Source organism: Chionomys nivalis, chromosome 10, assembly GCF_950005125.1.
Source record: "Chionomys nivalis chromosome 10, mChiNiv1.1, whole genome shotgun sequence".
NCBI lineage: Eukaryota > Metazoa > Chordata > Mammalia > Rodentia > Cricetidae > Chionomys > Chionomys nivalis.
In genome coordinates, this window is record NC_080095.1 from 44221563 (window position 1) to 44243865 (window position 22303).

Sequence of the window (22303 nt, forward strand, 5' to 3'; positions counted from 1 at the left end):
GACGCTGGGGTCTTTCATCAAGGTTTCTATGCTCCTTGACAGCTTGCCCTCAACCTCCCTTGAAGGACTTCTAAAAGATCTGGAAGCCCCTAGTTCCTAAGTGCTGCCACCCCTTGGTACTACCATGTTCCCCAGTGGCCTCTTATCCTAGGGGCCTGCTGGGGAGCCTAGGGGCCCGAGAGGTAATCTGGTTTCCTCCAGGCCTTGTCCCAAGCTGGGTTCAGCTGCTTAGGGTGCATGCTCAGAGGTGACACAGCTGTGGCCGTGACATTCTAATATTCTGAGTCAGTGCCATGCCAGGAAATGAAGAGAAGTGGCAGTGCCCCTGTGGGCTCAAAATCCATTTCAGTGAAGAAAGGAGGAAAAGCGGAGGGAGGGTGAGGGAGGGAAAGGAGTGCTCCAGCTTGAGCCCCGAGTTGCTAGAAACATCCAACCCACCCCCAGCTCTGAGAGTGAGAATGGGAAGGCGGTGGCATTGTGTCCTTCTCACCTGGGACAATGATGGTGCAGCAGCAGGGGAATGGAAAGAAGCCGCTAGCTCATGGCTGAGGAGCTAAAATTAAAGAAAAACCGCAGAGGGAAGAGTTTTGCAAACTCCCAGAGGGAGTGTATATCACCTCATTATCCTGAAGGTTGGCGGGGGGGGGGGGGGGGGGTTACCCTGCTTGTTTATTGAGGACTTTTGGCCACTCTGTGAGCTTAGGAAACCTCTGAGCCTGACCCTGGGCTTGTCCACTGCTCATTCAACACTGCCTGGGAGCCAGGTGCCTACCCGCACCCTCCTAATGGTGCAAGGCCTCGGGACCCTGGGCTTAAGCTGACGAATGTTGGAACCTACACACTCACTCACTCACTCGTTCCCCAGAGCACGGCCATGTGCCCAGAAGTGGGAAGGACACTTCTGAGATTGCTCCTTGTCAGCTGCCTTCCCACGGTGCACCCAAAGCCTCCTTCAGGCCTCACAGAATGTTCTGGAAGAATGTCTAGTGAGGTTAAAGCACTCTAGAGAGAACTCTCCCAGGCCATCAAAACCAAGTCAGTCTCAGTGTGTTCCTCAGAAAAGCCTTCTTTTCTTTCTTTCTTCTTTTTTGGAGGGGTGGGGGTGTTCAAGAGAGGGTTTCTCTGTAGTTTTGGAGTCTGTCCTGGAACTAGCTCTGTAGACCAGGCTGGTCTCAAATGCAGAGCTCCGCCTCTGCCTCCTGAGTGCTGGGATTAAAGGTGCCACCAGCCACCACCGCTGGGCGAGAGAAGTCTTCTCTCAGCCTCACTCAGCTTCCTCTGGACCAGGGTTTAGGACAGATCTGCATCCTGAGAGACAAATTGCAAAGAAGGGAGTCACAGAACACAGGCCTACTCCTCCTCAGGTCTCTGCTGCCCCAGCAGTCCCTGAACCAAGCAAATAAAGGAACACTGAGGACGGCAGGATGTGGCTCACGGCAGCATCATGATCTCCTACGGCTTCACTTTCCTCCCCTCAGACCACCCCAGCTGCCGTGTAGATACCACCCCAGCCCTGCAACCTCTGCTGTCTAACTCCTGTTCAGCAGCCCAGACTAGAACTCATTTCCTTGGGGCTCTCAGACTCCTGCTTTTACCTTTGATCTTGAGACATTCGAGCCCTGTCATGTTCTGTGCCTCTTCGTAAGTCCCCGCTTTCTTCATTCTCTGCACACTTCCCTGTGTTCCCTGTAGCAGAGACAGGCACTCCCATCTCTGTCTGCCAAGCTACAAATCCAGGGTCATCCTGGTGCCACCACCTGCTCTGTAGTCTGATTTAGACCTCTGTCTTGGATGTCTCGGGTTGGTCTCAGTCTCAGATTGCCCGCTCTGTTTAATGCTGGAACCTAAAGTCCACAGTGGTGCACATTAAGACAATGGCTAAAGAACAAACAAATGAGAAATGATATTGAACCCATCTCTCTGGCACTTCACCCCACATCTGAACAAATAGTACACTTTAGGCAAGCAGGCAACAGGGTAGCTCTGACAGCTTTATAGTTTTCTTCCCCATTTTGTTGGCCAGGCCGTGACCCACTGTCCCTGTCCCGACACCCCAGTGTTCATACAGGAAGAAGCACAGGCCTTTGGGTTAGGCCGTCTATGACTTCACTCCTAGGTACATGGTGTATTCATTGGTTCAGGACTGGTCGTTTGACTCCATCTAGACCAGACAGAGCCTTCCTTGAGATCTTCTACACGACGAGCTCTCAGCATATTCATTCCTTCTCCCTTCCAGCCCTCCCTCTAGTTAGTCTGAATTGGCTGTCCTGGTCTAGTAACCAAGAGTTCATTGGTAGCAGCCCTTCAGTCCCTTCGATGAACAGAAAAACCACCTCTAAAAGGAAAAAAAATAACGTAAAATCCCAAACCCAGCAAAGGAGCCACTGATATCCATGACAGTGTGCAGCTGTCTATCCCGAGATACCTGGCTGGTCTCAGTATCTGGGCCAGTGACGGCAGTCAAGACTAGACAGAGCAATCCTAGCATTCCCTAGCAGGCAAGACAGTGTTCAGCTTTCAAGATGAAGCTTCCATATGGACCTCACTAGACACCCTTTTGTGTTGCCATGGTGAGGAATGAAGGCTGAGTGATGGGCTGATGAGTTTCTCACTGCCCTCCAGCCCCTGGCAGAGGGTTCTTGCCCGAAGTGTAAGCAACCGCCCCTTTCTTCGGTCTTTGTTCTTTTATGGAATGCCAAACCCAGCACTTCCTCACTCAATAAGGTCAATCGCACGAAACTGCTTACGTTGAAATAGTAGCTGTGTTGGGGAGCAAGCGGGGGGGGGGGGATCCCTCATCTTGGAGTGCTTTCCCCTCTCTCCATCCCTTTGATTAAGCTTGCTTCACTCACTTCAATCTTTTCCCATCAAGATTTGCTTATTGCTTCCTGCTGCTAAAATTAGGAAAGCAACAGCAAAGGGGAGGCTTAAAACAAGAAGGAACTATTTTCTGTGTCATTTTCATCAAAAACAGTTCAGCTCTCAAGCAGAGCCGGGTAAACTTTCCCTTCAAACAGACACAGACCTCTCCCTCTTAAATGTAAACAACTTGAACCCCCTTTAAACAATTGCTGTCCCATTTCCTTTTACTACCAGTGAAACAGGCACCTGCTGGGTTTCCCTTTCAGTAAATTTCAATGAAACTACATATTAAAATGCTGTGGCCCTGTTTCAATGACCCCCGAGTCTGCTCTAAACCAAAAACACCTGGCGAACAAAATGCAATTCCTGCTCTCTCTGTGTGACCCCCAAGAGGCAAATCCCATCTGATCCTCTGACCCAAGAAGAAAGACTGCCATTTATTACCAGAATTGCTAAGCACAACATTCAACAACTCTGTTGCTCAAGGCCTGGGACGGGTCCCCCGGGTTTCCCTGACAGCTGCCACTGCTCTCATCCAATCAGATGACATGCTTTGGTGGCAGAAGACCAGGAGCTGGGTACAGGCGGCCTGACCCAGATTGGTCCCATCTTCTATCCTGCGTTGCCTCGGAAGCTATGAATACACTGGAGGCCAACGTGGCCTCCTAGGACCTGATGACCCTGAAATGGCGTGCTAGCGCCTGCTGCTGTCTGATCTTGGAGATTAACGTGCCTCATTGGAGAGCGCTTCATCTGGAAAATGGGAATTCTGGGGATTAAAAGAAATGAATATATAATGCATTTAGCACAGGACCTGGCATGCACATTGCAATAATCATTACTGCTGTAATTAACTACCTTACCTGCTATTTTTACCAGTGGTTCGGAACCTCAACTTCGCCCCAGAAGCATCCAGGAAGATTTAAAAAGCCCGATGCCAAGGCTGTACTACAGACCACAGGACTCTGGAGCCATCCACATGTTCTGGTGTGCTCCACAGAACCTTAGCCGTGGCTTTCCATGGATAGCTAACAATGAGGGACTGTCACAAGCTACTAAAATCCTGGGATTGTATCTCTGTGGAGGCCGTAGGGGCCATCTCCTTGCAGCCACCCTCACCACTTCTCAGCAAAGCCTCACTTTGAGTTTCTAGTTCTTGGCCACTATTTGGATTGTTCTAGAACTTCACCACCTGCAGAGTCAACAGGCAACCAAGCTTGAGCCTAATTACTATGGAGACTTACTGCTTTAAGTCACTTCCACCTCCCTACAGAGAGGAGATTCAAGATCACTTATCTACCAAGGCTCCTCTGATGACATTTCTTAGCCTGCATTTCCTATTGCTCTTCCAAGGTGCTGCCGGCCTTGTAGCTTTACAGCATCTGTAACGCATTCCAATGGTTCTGGTGATTTCACCGAGAAAGCCGGGGGCAGGGGGGGCACTACATTCCTTCAGTCACCTGAGTCAAATGGGATTCTCTGCACAAAGCTGGAACATGGCATCAGGCCATGACAGTAGACAGCTCCTGATCAGATGCAACAGGCTCCCCAGCTCTTTACATTCCACCCTATGGGCAGCTCTAAGGCTGTCTGGGAATAGCGAGATTCTAAGAGTGGTTTCTGCTGAGATTCGTGGTGAGACGGTTTAGTTTGTGGTATAACCTCTTGGTCATTTTGTTCAGCTTGGCTAAAGCATTCCTGCATCTACAAAGGGTATCAAAACCTTGCCTTATCCTCTTAGCTACCAGCACTGCAGCCCAGTGGTGGGAGGGCTATAGGACCTCTTCGACAGGGAGGGAGATACACTGGGGACATGCCATGAAGCTGAAGCTCTATTAGGTACTTATTTCCATTTCCAAATGCGTCTCTAAAATATGTTCTCTTCTCACCCATACTTTACAGAGGAGGAAAGCAAGGCCCACAGAGGTACAGCCACATGGCCAGGTCACAACACACCCACTCAATAACAGGAATGGGGCTGGAGAGATGACCATCCATCCTCAGAGCCCAGCATGAAGCTTCACTGTGCCTCTGGGCTATTCCTGAACCTAGATGAGCCTGAGAACCCCCTTCCAATGTTGGGGCTCTCAGCTCTGAGGCAGGCCCCTGGCTGCCTTCCTCCTTGGCTAACGATCAGGGCTTCAGACTGGGGCTCACACAGGGACATGCCCAGTGCTGTCACTCTTGGCCTGCACATGGTCTTGGAAGCACTTCTTTGCTTATGGTTCAAAAGAACATGAGAAAAAAAAAAAAAAAAGAAACATAAGGAAAAATGCAAGAGTCTGTGTTATTTAAACCAAAATAGCACATAGTTGGAATTTTCTGGACCATTTTGGGCCCTCTTGACTCTTTCCAGGCAGGGACACCCTCAGAATTCTGATAATCCTTGGCTACAGGCTAACTTAAGAAATGATCCAGCCTCTCTTCAGTTTTGCTGTGGAATGATCTTTCTGTACACTGTGAATATGTACCCTTCTCATTGGCTAATAATAAAAGCTGTTTGACCAAGTCAGGCAGGATAAGACTAGGCAAAACAAGCCGGGCGATGGTGGCGCACGCCTTTAACCCCAGCACTCGGGAGGCAGAGGCAGGTGGATCTCTGTGAGTTCGAAACCTGCCTGGTCTACAGAGCTAGTTCCAGGACAGGCTCCAAAGCCACAGAGAAACCCTGTCTCAAAAAACCAAAAAAAAAAAAAAAAAGACTAGGCAAAACAATCAAACTCAAAACTCAGATGAGGAGGGGCAGAGTCAAGAGAGATGCTTGGTAGCCACTGAATAAGTCAGATGTGCAGAAAATGAGATAACAAGCCTTGAGCTGTGTGGCAATACAGAGATAGAAATATGGGTTAATTTAAATGTAAGAGTTAGCTAGTAATAAGCCTGAGCTATTGGTTTAGCATTAATAATTATTTGGAAGCAGCTACAGGATGGGGCAGGACAGAGAAACATCTGTTTATAAGTTTTAGTCACAAGAGCAAAGTGTCAAGGTCTATACAGTGACCTTGCCCTCTAGGTACTTCTCAGTCTGAAGTCGTTGAACTTGGGTCAGTCGGATATTAATTAAAAAGAGAAAAGCTATAATGGATCACAGAACACGTAACAGTATTAGCCTTGCAATAGTGGTGGCAATCTCCTGTCCCACTGAAGACCAATCTTAGCTGAGACAGGATCAAATTCAACCAACTAGAACTTAGCGATAGTCCCGATCAGCAGCCAATTGTCTCAGTTTATAACATTCTTCAGAACAAAGACAGCTCAGGGCTGGGGAGATGGCTCAGTGGATAAAGTACTTGCCATGAAAGCATGAGGACTCGAGTACAAATCTCCAGAACCAGTGCTACCTGTAATCCAAGCACTTGGAGTCAGAGACAGGGGACCCCGGGCAGACTGATTAGTTAGACTAGCCAGAATCCATAAGCTCAGGTTCAGCAAGAGACCTCACTTCACTAAATAAAAAGGAAAGTGATCAAGGGAGACATTAAGCATCAAGTTCAGGTCTCTATGGACACATACATGTGCCTACACACAGGAGGACACACGTACACATATGAACTCACAGCACATGTGCATACAAATGCAACGAGGAAGAAAGGAGACAAGATAAAACAAAGACAGAGACATCAGACTAGTGATTGATTGGTGCCTTACTGGCATTGTGGGTCAAGATATAAACTTATGTGGTCTGTAACTATTGAGATATTAGGAGATAGACAGATAGATAGATAGATAGATACATATATACATACATACACACATAATACACACACACACACACATATATATATATGCATACACACATACACATATGATGGAACATAAAGACAGACTTTTTTTTTTTTTTTTTGATTCTCAAGACAGGGTTTCTCTGTAGCTTTTGGTTCCTGTCCTGGAACTAGCTCTTGTAGACCAGGCTGGCCTCGAACTCACAGAGATCCACCTGCCTCTGCGTCCTGAGTGCTGGGATTAAAGGCGTGCGCCACCACCGCCCAGCCTAAGGATAGACTTTTTGAATCAGATGTAGCATTAAGAAAAGGAGAGGGAGCTGGGTGGTAGTGGCGCACACCTTTAATCCCAGCATTTGAGAAGCAGAGGCAGACAGGTCTCTGTGAGTTCGAGGCCAGTCTGGTCTACAAAAGCTAGTTCCAGGACAGGCTCCAAAGTTTCAGAGAAAACTTACCCAAAAAAAAAAAAAAAAAAAAAAAAAAAAAAAAAAAAAGCTGGGCAGCAATGACGCACGCCTTTTATCCCAGTGCTCGGGAGGCAGAGGCAGGTGGCTCTCTGAGCTCCAGGTCAGCCTGATCTACAGAGTGAGTTCCAGGTCAGCCAGGGTTATAGAAAGAAACCCTGTCTAGAAAAAGGAAAGAAAGAAAAGAAAAGGAAAAGAGAAGAGAAGGAGAACTTGGGACATAGTCTGCCTCGTGTGGGTCTGCCATGGTTTGAAGGCTGAACCTGCATGGCCACTGCGCTGGGGTTAAGAAGTGCAGCCTACAAGGAGGAGATTAAGCCCTTGGGAGTGGACTGACGCTCTGGTAATAGAGACTTCAGAAGGAATTCACCTCCTTTGGCACTTCCACCTCCACCATGAGGACAGAGCACTACCCGTGGGAAGCATGTGGCTACAATGTGCCTTCGTGGGGGCAAACGACGGTAGCACTGGTGAGACTAAGCCTTGATCTTTACACCTGCCTTCAAAACACTGGGAAGTGAATTTCTGCTGTTTCTATGCTGCCTGGCCTGTGGCGTTCTTCTATAGCTGCTAGACCTATACCCCCAGGAGCACCAGGGATTGGCATATCACAACCCTGTCTGGCCTGCAGCCCAGCATTTCATCCTAAGAACAATGAGAGGTAAAATCTGGAAACAGGAAAATAATGAATATTTGTTCTTTACAGACAGAAGAACCTTTTTATTTCTTCTGGGACACATCACAGTGTGGTTTCAGTCAACAAAAAAAATAGAACATTTAAATGTCCTGGTCACAGGATGTCACAGATGCACACACAAGGTACGGATGGCTACGGAGGCGTCACTGCTGCTATGCAGCTAGACAGTGTCCTTTATGGATAACTAGCCTGTGTTTACTCTGACCTGAAAGGGCAGACACAGTTTACTCTTGAAAGACACAGGAATGAAAAGACAGAAATCCTTCTTGACATTGGAAACAAATCCAATGCCACAGGGATTCTGTGGCAGCCATGTTGAGAGTGGGGAGAAATAGGGAAATTTGAAAAAAAAATGAAGATGAGCAAATAAACCCGTCAAAGATTAAAGACGTTATGAGATTATGGCCTTTATACAGTAAGATTCCTGGTATGACCAAGCAAAGCAACTGAAGACATGGGCAGGTCAAAAATAGTTGACAAACTGTGCTGGGAGGGGCTTAGCAAGAGTTGGAACGGAGAGCTAGGGATGGACTTGATTAAGACACACTGTATCTACGTATGAAAATTCCAAAGAATAAATTTAAAAAATGAAAAATAAAATTTTTCCTTCACTTATCTCCACACACACCAGAAAATAAGAAAGGAAGGAAGGAAGGAAGGAAGGAAGGAAGGAAGGAAGGAAGGAAGGAAGGAAGGAAGGAAGGAAGGAAGGAAGGACACTCGGAGAGTTGACAGTAGACTGAGCTGCACCTTCACACTCCACTTGAGGGATGGCTAATCAGTTGTCAGTGTCGGAAAACTGACTAGACAGAGCAGAATCAATAAAGCTGAGCTCACTTCTTAAAAGACTGCCAGGAGGCTCACAGATTTATAATTGAAAAAGAAATACAAAATATAAAGGAAAAAAACCTTCACAATTTTTCTTCCTCTCCAATCTTGCCATAAAGACCAAATGCTGTAAAGAAAGAAAAAGGAAAAAGAAAGATACTGCATGAAAGACTCAACATTTTTAATAAAACAAAAATGTCTCAAAGTCAAATACAACACACACTGTGAAAAGAAAATATTAGCCAAATGATCAAAGGAAAGAGACCTAAGTTTCTTTTCTAAAAATGTATTCTTAATTTTGTGGGGAGGAGTAGGGGAGGGGAATAGGGGAACAAAGATCAACCTGGATCTGGGGTCACAGCTGCTGGATGTGAGGGATGGATGGGAACCCAACTGAGGCCCCTGCAGGAGCATTTCCTGCTCTTAGCCTCTGAGCCAGCTCTTAGTTCAAGACTAATTTCTTTTTTTAATTGTTTTTATTGAGCTATATATATTTCTCTGTTCCCCTCCTTTCTTCTCCCTTCCCCTTCTATCCTATCCCATGGTCCCCATGCTCCCAATTTACTCAGGAGATCTTCTCTTTTTCTACTTTCCATGTAGATTAGATCCATATTAGAGTCTTCATTGTTGTCTAGGTTCTCTGGGATTGTGAATTGTATTCTGGTTTGTCTTGGCTTTATGTCTAAAAGTCACTTATGAGTGAGTACATATGACATTTGTCTTTCTGGGTCTGGATTACCTCACTCAATATGATGTTTTCTAGATCCATTCATTTGCCTGCAAATTTCAAGATGTCATTATTTTTTTCTGCTGTGTAGTACTCCATTGTGTAAATGTTGTTGTTGTTCTGCTTCTGCTTCTGCTGCTGCTGCTTCTTCTTCTTCTTCTTCTTCTTCTTCTTCTTCTTCTTCTTCTTCTTCTTCTTCTTCTTCTTCTTCTTCTTCTTCTTCTTCTTCTTCTTCTTCTTCTTCTGCTCAAGTGGGCAATTTTACTAAAAAAGCGAAACAAAATAGAAAAACAGAAACCAAAACACCAAATGGAAGTTCACACAGGAAGGGAGGGCCCCAGGGTGAGGCTGTCCCCCGCCTGCTAAGCATCCTGCTGCTGCACGAATGCGTTGGGGATGGCCTCCATGCCGACCTGTGGGCAGATAAGCACCACCGAGGTGCCGCGGCACACCACGAGCCCCAGCTGCCATGTGTCCTCCGTCAGCTTGTACTGGTCATTGGGGTCTCACATGTACTCGATGGTTCTGTCCAGCACCAGGTTGAACAGTGGGTCAAACCCTTTCAGGATCCCGCTGGCTACCCGGCTACCCCGGAACTTTACTCGGATGGTCTTGTCAATGTACTTAGACAAGTCCAAGATGCTTTCTTTCTTCTTTTTCTCTTTGTCTGCCATCTTGCCGCCGCGCACCGCTCTGTGAAGGCCATACCACATCTTTATCCAGTCTTTGGTCAAGGGGCATTTAGGTTATTTCCAGGTTCTGGCTATGGTAAATAATGTTGCTTTGAACATAGCTGAGCACATGTCCTTATGTTATGATTGAGCATCCTTTGGGTATATACCCAAAAAGTGGTATTGCTGGGTATTGAGGTAGGTTGTTTCCTAATTTTCTGAGAAATCGCCATACTGATATCCAAAGTGGCTGTACCAGCTTGCACTCCCACCAGCAATGCAGCAGTGTTCGCTTTACCCCACAACCTCTCCAGCATAAATTGTTATCAGTGTTTTTTTATCTTGGCCATTCTGACAGGTATAAGATGGAATCTCAGAGTTGTTTTGATTTGCATTTCTCTGATGACTAATGATGTTGAGCATTTCCTTAAGTGTCTTTAAGTCATTTTAGATTCCTCTGTTGAGAGTTCTCTGTTTAGGTCTGTACCCATTTTTTTATTGGATTATTTGTTCTTTTGACGACCAATTTCTTGAGTTCTTTGTATATTTTGGAGATCAGCCCTCTGTCCGATGTGGGGTTGATGAAGATTTTTTCCCATTCTGTAGGCTGTCATTTTGTCTTATTGACCGTGTCCTTTGCTTTACAGAAGCTTCTCAATTTCAGGAGGTCCGGTTTATTAATTGTTTCTCTCAGTCCAAGACTAATTTCTTAAATATAAAAAGACCTCTTATGGGTCAATGAGAAAGGACCAAAAATACAAAAGATGGGAGGTAGAGGCAGGAAGATCAGAGTTCAAGATCTAGCTACATAGAAAGTTTGAGGATAGCCTGGGCTATATGAGACCCTGTCTCAAAAGTAAAACAAAACATGTAATTCAAAAGAAATGGATGTAAAAGATATGAAAATCAAAAAATGAACTTAAATAGCTAATTATAAATGAAAAGAAGTTTAAACTCATTGATTATTAAAGAAGTACAAAGTAAAACCAGACATAATTTCTTGCTAACTCATCTGAGGAAGTTGAAGGATAATTATCAACAATTGGGATTTTGACAGCCTGGAGAAACAGGAGTACTCCTACGTTGGCGGGTTATTAATTGGTATGACTGCGATTAAAAAGCTGTTTGGCAACCTTAGCGTTTTAAAATTTTGACTTAACAGAAATTCCATTTTTAGGTAAAAACACACCTGCTTTCCTGGGAAACAGTCCCGGGTAACACCTGTGCTCTCAGAGGCAGCCCCTAAATTATCATTTGCTTTGCTTTAGGGGATCTGGTCACCTAACATCTCCAGGCTTTGAAGTCTGCAATTAAACTGACTAGGATATGCAGTGTACTAGTTTAGCAATCATAGAGTCGGTCGTAACAGAAAATGCTAAGAATGCTAATGAGCCATAGGAGGCTTGGAGTGGGAGCCTATGGCATGATTCATTTCAGAGAAACAGTTCAGAAGCCTATGTGTTTGCAAAGGCACAGGTCTGCCTGGAAAGTGCAGGCCAGACTGCCAGGTTCACGACCTCTGCAGACAACACAGTACTGAGAGTACAAATTGAAGAGCTGCGCCTGTTTCTTTTATATGATGGTTTCATGTACACACATAAGCATTTCTTCTTCTTCTTCTTCTTCTTCTTCTTCTTCTTCTTCTTCTTCTTCTTCTTCTTCTTCTTCTTCTTCTTCTTCTTCTTCTTCTTCTCCTCCTCCTCCTCCTCCTCCTCCTCCTCCTCCTCCTCCTCTCTTTATCCTCCTCCTCCTTCTCCTCCTTCTCTTTTTCTTCTTTTTATTTTATTTATTTATTTATTTTGGTTTTTCAAGACAGAATTTCACTGTAGCTTTGGAGCCTGTCCTAAAACTAACTCTTGTAGACTAGGCTGCTGGCCTGGAACTCACAGAGATCTGCCTGCCTCTGCCTCCCAGAGTGCTGGAATTAAAGGCATGCACCACCACCGCCCAGCTTCTTCTTTTGATTTTTTGAGACAGGGTTTCTCTGTGTAGCTCTGGTGTCCTGGAACTCACTCTAAAGATGAAGCTGGTCTTGAACTCAAGAGATCTGCCTGTTTCTACCTCTGAAGTGCTGGGATTAAAGGCATGCACTACCACTGCCTGGCCCCTTCTCTTTTTCTTTCTTTCTCTTTCTTCCTTTTTTTCTTTTTTGTTGTTGTTTTGTTTTTGAGACAGGGTTTCTCTGTGTAGCCCTGGCTGTGCTGGAACTCACTCTGTAGACCAGGCTAGCCTCAAACTCAGAGAGATCCACCTGCCTCTGCCTCCCAAGTGCTAGGATTAAAGGTGGCACCACCACCACCCAGTCCTTCTCCTTTTCTTAATGCTACATATGATTCAAAAACTTATTCTTTCACAATTTTTTAATGCATCTTAGGCTGAGCCTGGTAGGACATGCCTTAATCCTAGTACTTAAAGAGGCAAGAGGCTAGAGAATTTAAACCCAGCTTTGGCTGCACAGCCCATCTCAAAACAAAATCCTTAGCTCTGCTCTTTCTAATTTGTTTATGTTTGAGTCCATGCATGTTATATGCAGGGGTAGAGGACAGAGGCAACTTCTCAGGAGTCAGGTCTCCCCTCAGCACACTGCTCCTAGAGATCCAGCTCAGGCCATCAGGCCAAGAGCAGGTACCTTTACCCACAGATCGCATCTCACCGGCCCCCTTTAGGTAACTCTCCTCTACCTAATATAAAGACAGAACTAGTCAGCATTGCCATCAACAGCTCTATTCTTGGAGTCTTGAATAAACTGATAAGATATGAGCCATGCCTCTTCAGATGCTACACCTATGGACAAGGGTGCTTGTCAGAGAAGCTGCTCAGATGTCCTAGATCAGAGGAGGAAGGCAAGGCAGGGGAGCAACTCATGGTGACTGAACCTCAGTGGGGGTGGGTGCGGGGTTGCAGGTGGACTCATTGGTCGTTGGTCGCTGACTTCTGAAGCCTACCTGAAACTGAGACGAAGGCTGGCGTGACGTGTCTGCACGCCACATTCACTGCGGCCATGTCTATCCACACTGGCAAGGCTGTTGAATCAACCTGTGTCCAGCAATGGATGGGGACACCGTGGCACACGTGTGCAATGGAATGTCATTCAGTTTTTATGAAGGAGGAAATTCCATCACTTGTAACAACCTGGATAGAAGCGGGGAACAATCTGCTGGAGGTGGGTGACAAGGAGATGGTACTCAAAAGGTACAAAGCTTCATGGGGAAAAAAGAAGTCTGATTTTTTTCTTTCTTTCTTTTATTTCTTTTCTTTTTCTTTTTCTTTTTTGAGCTGCCCTTTAGGAAGATAGATACAGCTAAGAGCTGAGGACTGTGTGTCTCAGTGTCACTGCGAGGGTGAATCCCTAGTGTTCTCATCAAATAATGGGGCTGATAGGTGGATTAATAGCTTGGTTTGGTCATGGTATTAAAAAATGATAGTGAGGCTGGGCAGTGGTGATGCACGCCTTTAATCCCAGCACTTGGGAGGCAGAGGCAGGCAGATCTCTGTGAGTCTGAGGCTAGTCTGGTCTACAGAGCTAGTTCCAGGACAGTCAGTGCTACACAGAGAAATCCTATCTTGAAAAAGCAAGCAAGCACAATCATAGTGAGACAGGCAGGCATGGGGAATAGTTCAGCTGCCTGGGACTCTGTTTTACTTGGCTACGCACATACCCCACTCCCACTGGATTGTGTTAACAATCCAGGACTCTGACCTGCACCGGACTGTTCATATGCTTACTCTAAATAATGAAAGTGAGTTATTCCCCTTAGCAAACCTTTGATAACACCCTGTTTCTATTCAAATAACATTAGGGAACCATGACCAATGGTCCCAATGGCCTAGTCTGGTTTGAGGACAGAGGCAAACTGTCCTCTGAATGAGTCCCCTATTTACCATCTCATGCCTATGAATAGCTGGGTGTGCATATGATTAAAACAGGAAACATGTTGGAAGGGACAGGCACAGTGAGCAAATGCTTCTATAATCCAAGTTTCTTAATCACAACGGAGCCGCCCAGGCTAGCCCCCTTAGCAGCCAAAGTCCCACTCTCTTTTTAGATCTCATAACAGGAGGCCCCAAACAATAACGTGTTTCTTAAATATCTTCTCTCAGGTCTGCCAGCACCCCTACAGTCTTATTTTCTGACCTGTGCTATCATTTAGCTTGAGTAAAGTTGCCTGGCTACTTTTGCAATCTGTGTGTGCCTTTATTTGAATTCCTTGAATAAGAGGCCAAGAAACACCCAGCCCAGACTCCTACCACTGGTAACAATAGCATCTCTCTGTGACATATAAGTATGTTCAGGTGAAGTTTGTTAATAAATAGTAGTAATATCATCATCATCAGAGCAAGAGGAATTGAGAAGGAATCCCAGTCAACTGTCATGAGCCTTGCCTGTAGTGAAGATGCTGGTCACCAGGCCTGATGAGATTGGCACTTAGACAAATGGGTGATTGGTGCCTCTTTTTGTCCATATTAAATGTTTTTTTTTTAATCACCTTTTGCAATACTTCTGCTATGGAATGTTTAACTTAGTGACCCAGCCAGAGGTTGTGCACAAACCAAGGAGAGCTGAAAAGGGCTGTCAGTCAAGACTCTCAGGCTGGCCCACAAACAATTCTGCAGGCTGGGTTACTAAGTTCCACAGCTGAAGAAGGTGGTAACGATACTGCCTGGGGTGTGTGTGTGTGTGTGTGTGTGTGTGGTGTATGTGTGTGTGTGTGTGTGTGTGTGTGTACGTGCGTGTGAAGCCCTTCAGTGGAATCTCAGCCTGGAGTCCACAGGAAGGCTTTGAGCAGACAAATCTGGAAGGTTCTGCCACCTAGATCATTAAGCGATCCATAATAGCTGCCACTCATTATCATTTCGTGCATTTTTATTGCAGTTCAGGAGTAAACAGAACACCAGGCCTGGTCTATGAGGAAGGTCACTGAGGCATCCAGACTTTCTCCGCATGTGACCTACTTTAGTGCCTGACATTGCCCAGACAGGCACCCAGACATGTTATACATGGAATGTGCTCACTGTGCCCAGTGGCCTGGGAAGTCTCCAGCAGCTCTGATGTGTCCAGGACGGTCCCTCAAAGGGTCTTGAGCTTTGGACAGGAAATAAGACAACGAATGATCTCTGGGCACACGAGCCCCACTCTACGTGGCCCCTGCCAGGTGCAGGAGCTGGGAAGAATTGTTGGCTTAGGGTCCAGGGGGACAGAAACGTGTGTTATTGTGGTAGAAGGTCCCCTGTGGAGAGTGACACTGCCTAGGACGGTGAGAAGTGCTTTTCTTCTTCTCCTATCACCTTCAGCTGCCGCTCTGTTTTAAAGCCACCAGGAACAGATACTGAACCGACACCCTTTGGAAAGCCTGGCGGTGCGTTTCTAGTGCTAAGTCCTTCTCAGTGCGTGCCTTCTCCATTTCGTTCTATCACTACCTTCTCCTGTCACAGCAGAGTGTCCCAGACCACGTATATCCTAGATGCCCAGAAGATTTAGCTTGAACCTTGGAAAGAGGGAGTGACAGGCATAAATGCGTCCTCTTAGCTGGATGGTTTCTGGGATGTTTTTGGTTTTAATGCCAGGGATTAAGCTCCAGGTTTCCCACAAGCGAGCAGAGCGAGGCAAGGACTCGGAGGCAACTTCCCGCTCCGAAGGGTCCTATATTCCATTGTTTTATGACAGGATCTTGTTGTGTTATTGGCAGCTGGCCTTGAACTTGAGATCCTCCAGTCTTCACCTCTCGAGTCCTAGGATTGCAGATATAACAAACTACCATGCCTGGTTCCTATTTTTTTAAATCACAATTCAAATCACTGAAAAAAATTAGGTACAAAAAAGCCTTATTTATAGAAATGAAAACCAGAAAACAACCTAGGTAACAACAGCAGGGAAAAGTAAGTAAGTTGTGTCCTGCCAACTACACAGATTACCTGGCAACCACCCACCATATCTGCTGTCGAGAAGAGTGCTTAGCACAGAAAGACATTGGAATCAGATCTTCACTGAGAGCGGCACCTGACGTTCATTCCAGCAGGGTGCGCAGCGGCCAAGAGGTGGAGGTGAGCACCCACAGATAAATGGATGGAAATAGGAAATGCGCAACTGAGCATCATTCAGGATGGACCTTGAGGGCATTGCTCCGTGAATAAGCCAATCGCATACACACCACGCAAAATACTACATCCTTCCACTTACACAAAACATCTCACATAGAGTCAATTTTTTTGGCAATGAGATGTCAAAGCATGGTTCCAGGACTGTGTATGGAGAAGTGGGGGAATTAACACACAGACAGACACACAGTTTGAGTGAGGCAAGATGAGCAAGCTATAAGGAACTGCTTCCCACTCTGAGCCCACAGTCAGTGATAAAGGTGCTGTGCACTTCAAATTCTCTTGAGAGGGTAGATTCCACATTAACCTTTAAAACTTTATTTTTTTAATTATATGTATGTGTGCTGTCTGTGTACACCGAGTGCAACAGATCTCCCTAGAGCTGGAGTGACAAGCAGTTCTAAGCTGCTTAAACCAGGGGCTGGGAACCCAGCTCAGGTCCTCTGCAAAAACAGCCATGCCCACCCTTGTCGCCTGAGCCATCTTTCAGGCCCCACCCACGTGTTTACTTCTTTGTTTTTACTAAAGTAAAATCCGTTTAGGAGAAAACACAAGACTAGGGCCATGGCTCAGTAAAAAGGCTTATTGCTCAAGCACGAAAAACTGACATCAAATTTCCTGCACCCATGTAAAATACCAACCAACCAATCAAGTGTGGTCACACAGGTGCTGGCAACCCCAGTAAGACCAGGGTAAAGGGACACAGGCCCTTATTAGCTATAGTCACTAGCTTCAGTGAGAGACCCTGTCTCAAAGAAATAAGGTTGAGAGTGACAGAGCAGGATACCTATGTCCTCCTTAGGCCTGGGTGTGCACACTTACCTATCACACACACACACACACACACACGCACACACACACGCACACACAGGGCAAGAGTTGGCTCCCACAATCTCAAGCATTTGGACACTTAGTCCCTAGTTGGTGCAGCCATTTGGTGGGGGCTAAGGAGGGATGGCCTTGCTGGAGGACGTGTGTCACTGCAGGTAGACTCTGAGCTTTCCAAAGATCCATGACATTTCCACTTGCTCTCTCTGTTTCCTGCTTGGAGTCTGAAATATAAGCTCTCATTTCCGGCCACGGTATCTGCCATCTGCTGCCACCATTTCCTGCCATGATAGACTTTTATCCCTCAGCCATTTTAAGCCCAAATAAACCCTTCCTTCTCTAAGCGGACTTTTTCATGGTGCTTGATCAGAGCAATAGAAAAGTAATGAACATACACACACAAATAAAAATAAATTCGAAAGTGGAAAACATGATCACTGAAATGAAAGGGCTTATATCTTCTATCCATTGGCAGGTGATGTACTGGAAGTTCCTTCAATTTTCTGGGTCCCTGTCCCTTCATTTATGAAGTTCAATCGTCACAGAGTCCGGAAAAAAAGCTACGGGGTTCCCTCTGAATAGAAGGCACTGCGTTTATTACAAATCGCATAGAGGACTGGCGATGTAACTCAACCGCCGAGCGTGTGCTTAGCATGCGCAAGGCCCTGGGTGCAATCCCGGGCACCATAAATCTCATCAATAAATAATGTAGAAATGAAAATTTTACCATGGCAGGATGTTCACCATGCACAGTTAAATAGGGAGAGAAAACAAGCTACAAATTAATATGTGGGCTATGATTCTGTTTGCTTATCTGGATGTTCTCATTTATCCTAATGAATAATTATTACCTCTGTCAAGGAAAAACATTACGAGTGATATTAGCTCTGAAAACTCTATGGCAGCACAGGAAACTACCTCCACAGTAGGGCGCAGGGCAGGGTACGGGCTGCATAAGCTCCTATGGCTGCCGATACATAAAAATTATAGACCTTGACCAGGAAAGCCTAATGAAAGATAAAAACTGTGACTGGTTAGGATGGAAAAAATTATGGGTGATTTTATGTCCTTTTATGTTATCTGTGTAATTTTTATTTTTTAAGTCAGGGAAGGAAAACCCTTTGGGGCTGGAGAGATGGCTCAGTAGTTCAAAGCACTGGCTGCTCTTGCAGAGGACCTGGGTGAAGCTCCTACTACCAACGTGGGTGACTCACAGCCATGCATAACCGCAGCATCAGGAAATCTAACACCCTCCTCGGACTTCCAAGAGCCCCAGGCACACACACAGCACATGCAAACACAAGCAGGCAAAACGTTTGCACACACCAAAAAAGTAAATATATTATCTAAAAACAAAACAAGACTCTCTCGCACTTGGTCCTCTACAGCTTCTGTCGCCCTTGGAGACACTGTGATGGCCAAGGCTGCTTATCGCAAAGGATGCTTGCCTGGTTCACAGCTCCTTGCTGTGTGACCCATAGAAGAGATGACTTTTTCAGCTGGTCCTGGGAACATCCTCTCTTATCTCTATTTCTTTCTTTCTTTCTTTCTTTCTTTCTTTCTTTCTTTCTTTCTTCCTTCCTTCCTTCCTTCCTTCCTTCCTTCCTTCCTTCCTTTCTTTCTTTCTTTCTTTCTTTATTAAAGAATTCTGCCTCCTCCCCACCTCCCATTTCCCTCCCCCAATCAAGTCCCCCTCCCTCGTCAGCCCTAAGAGTAATCAGGGTTCCCTGCCCTGTGGGAAGTCCAAAGACCATCCACCTCCATCCTGGTCTAGTAAGAGGAGTATCCAAACTGCCTAGGCTCCCACAAAGCCAATACGTGCAGTAGGATCAAAATCCCATTGCCATTGTTCTTGAGTTCTCAGTAGTCCTCATTGTCCGCTATGTTTAGCAAGTCCGGTTGTGGAGAAAGGGGTACACTCATCCATTGCTGGTGGGAATGCAAACTTGTGCAACCACTTTGGAAAGCAGTGTGGCGGTTCCTCAGGAAATTCGGGATCAACCTACCTCTGGACCCAGCAATACCACTCTTGGGAATATACCCAAGAGATGCCTTATCATACAACAAAAGTATATGCTCAACTATGTTCATAGCAGCATTGTTTGTAATAGCCAGAATGTGGAAACAACCGAGATGCCCTTCAATGGAAGAATGGATGAAGAAAGTATGGAATATATACATATTAGAGTACTACTCAGCAGTAAAAAACAATGACTTCTTGAATTTTGCATACAAATGGACGGAAATAGAAAACACTATCCTGAGTGAGGTAAACCAGACCCAAAAAGAGGAACATGGGATGTACTCACTCATATTTGGTTTCTAGCCATAAATAAAGGACATTGAGCCTAGAATTCGTGATCCTAGAGAAGCTAAATAAAAAGGTGAACCCAAAGAAAAACATATAGGCATCCTCCTGAACAGTAACCTTCATCAGGCGATGAAAGGAGACAGATACAAAGACCCACATTGGAGCACTAGACTGAAATCTCAAGGTCCAAACCAGGAGCAGAAGGAGAGAGAGCACGAGCAATGAACTCAGGACCGCGAGGGGGGCACCCACACACTGAGACAATGGGGATGTTCTATCGGGAACTCACCAAGGCCAGCTGGCCTGGGTCAGAAAAAGCATGGGATCAAACCGGACTTATCTCTATTTCTTATCTCTCTGACCTCTGATCCCTAACCCCAAGCATTCGGGTGCTGTTGTGCTGACCAGCCCCTCTCTTTGGGGTTCTCTTGGCCCCACTCTTTTGGCTTTCTTTGACCCTGTAGATCAAACTTTGCAGCCTTGAAGTCTCACATCTTGGGGCCTTGCTGGAACAGAATGGCAAGTTATTGCCATCTTTTAGTAATGGATTCTTGTGTGTTTATCCCGCTCTGCGAATCGGGCTCTCGGAAGCAGTTCTGACAGCACACTCTTTGATGGAAGCCAGCTTTGAAAGGTATCCAAAGGCTTTTAGATGTTCACGACCTCTGACCCAGCAACTTTGATTCTAGGATGCTGTAAAACAATACAGGTATGGTATGGGTACAAAGACAAGCCACCTACCTTTCCAAACTGGGCTTACTTATTTAATGGGCACGGGAATTCGTCTGCACGTATGTCTGTGTGCCATACGCAAGTCTGCAGCCCTTGGAGGTCAGAAGAGGGCGTCGGGTTCCCTGGGACTGGACTAACAGACAGCTGCACGGAGCCCGGTGGATGCTGGGAACTGAATCTGGGTCTTCTGAGAGAGTGGCAAGGGCTCCTAACTACTGAGCGGTCTCTCCAGCCTCACATTTATGCTTTCAAAAGCAAGAAGTATTTCAAGCACACAGAAATTTATACCGAATGAGAAATATTGAGTTGCCACCACTCTTTTCTTAAATCTTAACATTTTGCCATTTTAAAGAATAAACTGTTTCACACATATATGAAAAAGTCATATTAAAAATTAGTATTTGGAGTCTGGGAAAAGACTCAATTGGTAAACTGTTGGGGGCTGTGAACCCCCAGACCCTGAATTTCCTGTAAACAACTTGCTTGAAGCTGCTCTGAGCAAAACAACTTGTTTTCCTGTGTTTGTGGATGCTCTGAGCATGAGACCCTGATGGTATTTATTTATTTATTTATTTATTTATTTATTTCTGTGGGTGGGAGAAGGATGTATATGGAGGTCAGAGGACAACTCTGAAAGTCAGTTCTCTCACTGGGTGTGGTGGAGCACACCTTTGACCCTCGCACTTGGGAGGCAAAGGCAGGGGATCTCTGTGAATTCTAGGTCAGCCTGGTCTCTGTGAATTCCAGGATAGCCAGGGCTGTTACACAGAGAAACCCTGTCTTGAAAACCACCAAAAAAGAAAAGAAAAGGAAAGGAAAGGAAACAAGAAAAAGTTGGTTCTTTCCTTTTAAAAACCATATGGGTCCCCAGGATAGAACTTAGATCATCCAACTTGGTATCAAGCACTTTTACCTGAGACCTTACTGACCCCTCTGAAGCCCTATTAAAAGCAACAACATAGTACTTATACCCATGGGTAAGTGCAGTCCTCACCTCTCATCAAGTAAACTTCTCCTAGCAACAGACAGAGACCACTACAGAAAACCACAACCAATCAAAATGCAGAGTTGTGGCGCTCAATCCCAATAGATACATCTCCAATATAACTCCTGTACCTTGGGATCAGGGGACATGGTGGGAGAGGGGCTGGGCAGACTGTAAGAGCCAGAGGACCAGGGTTTGCTGTGAGACCGTGTCTCCTAGGAATGTCAGAAGCTACATCCGTAAAGTCACCAACATGACTGCCTAAGCCTGAGCTGAGCGAGGATGACACGGGCAGACATGCCAAAGTGGACGGAGAAAGACCATGAGGCCTCGGTTCTAGACAATGGACCACAGACAGCTACGGAATGCTGAGAATGGGAGAAATAGTCTTCCCCAGGGAAGAGCACACCGATTAGCTATCCAGTACCAGATGGTCAGTCCTGAAAACACATACATACAAGTAACGTTATATGTACTGAAAGGTTGTACTTATGAATTCACATACATATACATATATAACAACAACCAAGATAATCAATATAAAACAACAAACAAGAAAAGAGAGGCCATGAATTTGAAATAGACCAAGGAAGAATATATTGGAGGACTGAGAGGGAGGAAAAGGAAAGGGAAATGATGTGATTATACCACAATCTAAAAAGCAAAATAAATAAATTTTTAAAAGAAATAGAAAATTAAAAAAAAAAAAAAGAAAGAAAAGAAAAGGCAACCATATATTCCACATAACCAAAGGAGTTCACCAGAGACAAAGTTTGGAATTCTTGGAGAACTTCCACAGCTCTGGCCCTTACTGGGGCCCTGACCCAGTTTAGTACCATGAGGGCCAAACTGGGTAAATAGGAACTTTGAGAAAAGTGACCAAGCCAGAGATAGAATCAAACTCAACTCCCGTGGCCCTGGCTTCCAGCAGGCACTTTGAAAGTATTACGGAGGCCGGGCAGTGGTGGCACACGCCTTTAATCCCAGAACTGGGGAGGCAGAGGCAGGTGGATCTCTGTGAGTTCGAGGCCAGCCTGGGCTACAAGAGCTAGTTCCAGGATAGGCTCCAAAGCTACAGAAACCCTGTCTCGAAAAACCAAAATAATAAAATAATAATAATAATTAATAATAATAATACAGGGACTGGAGAGATGGCTCAGCGGTTAAGAGCATTGCCTGCTCTTCCAAAGGTCCTGAGTTCAATTCCCAGCAACCACATGGTGGCTCACAACCATCTGTAGTGAGGTCTGGTGGCCTCTTCTGGTCTTCAGGCATACACATAGGAAGAATACTGTATACATAATAAATAAATAAATATTAAAAATAATAATAATAATAATAATACAGAGACGTTCTGGAGGGAAGCAATGCACACCTGGT

At 45.5% G+C, this 22303-nt stretch overlaps 1 protein-coding gene and 1 pseudogene across 1 annotated transcript in view; both read right to left on the reverse strand.

Annotated features, from left to right (window-relative positions):
• Positions 1–22303, reverse strand: part of Galnt16 (polypeptide N-acetylgalactosaminyltransferase 16) — an 85351-nt gene that overhangs the window by 33210 nt on the left and 29838 nt on the right. The window lies entirely within an intron of this gene.
• Positions 9663–9974, reverse strand: LOC130882433 (U6 snRNA-associated Sm-like protein LSm7; annotated as a pseudogene).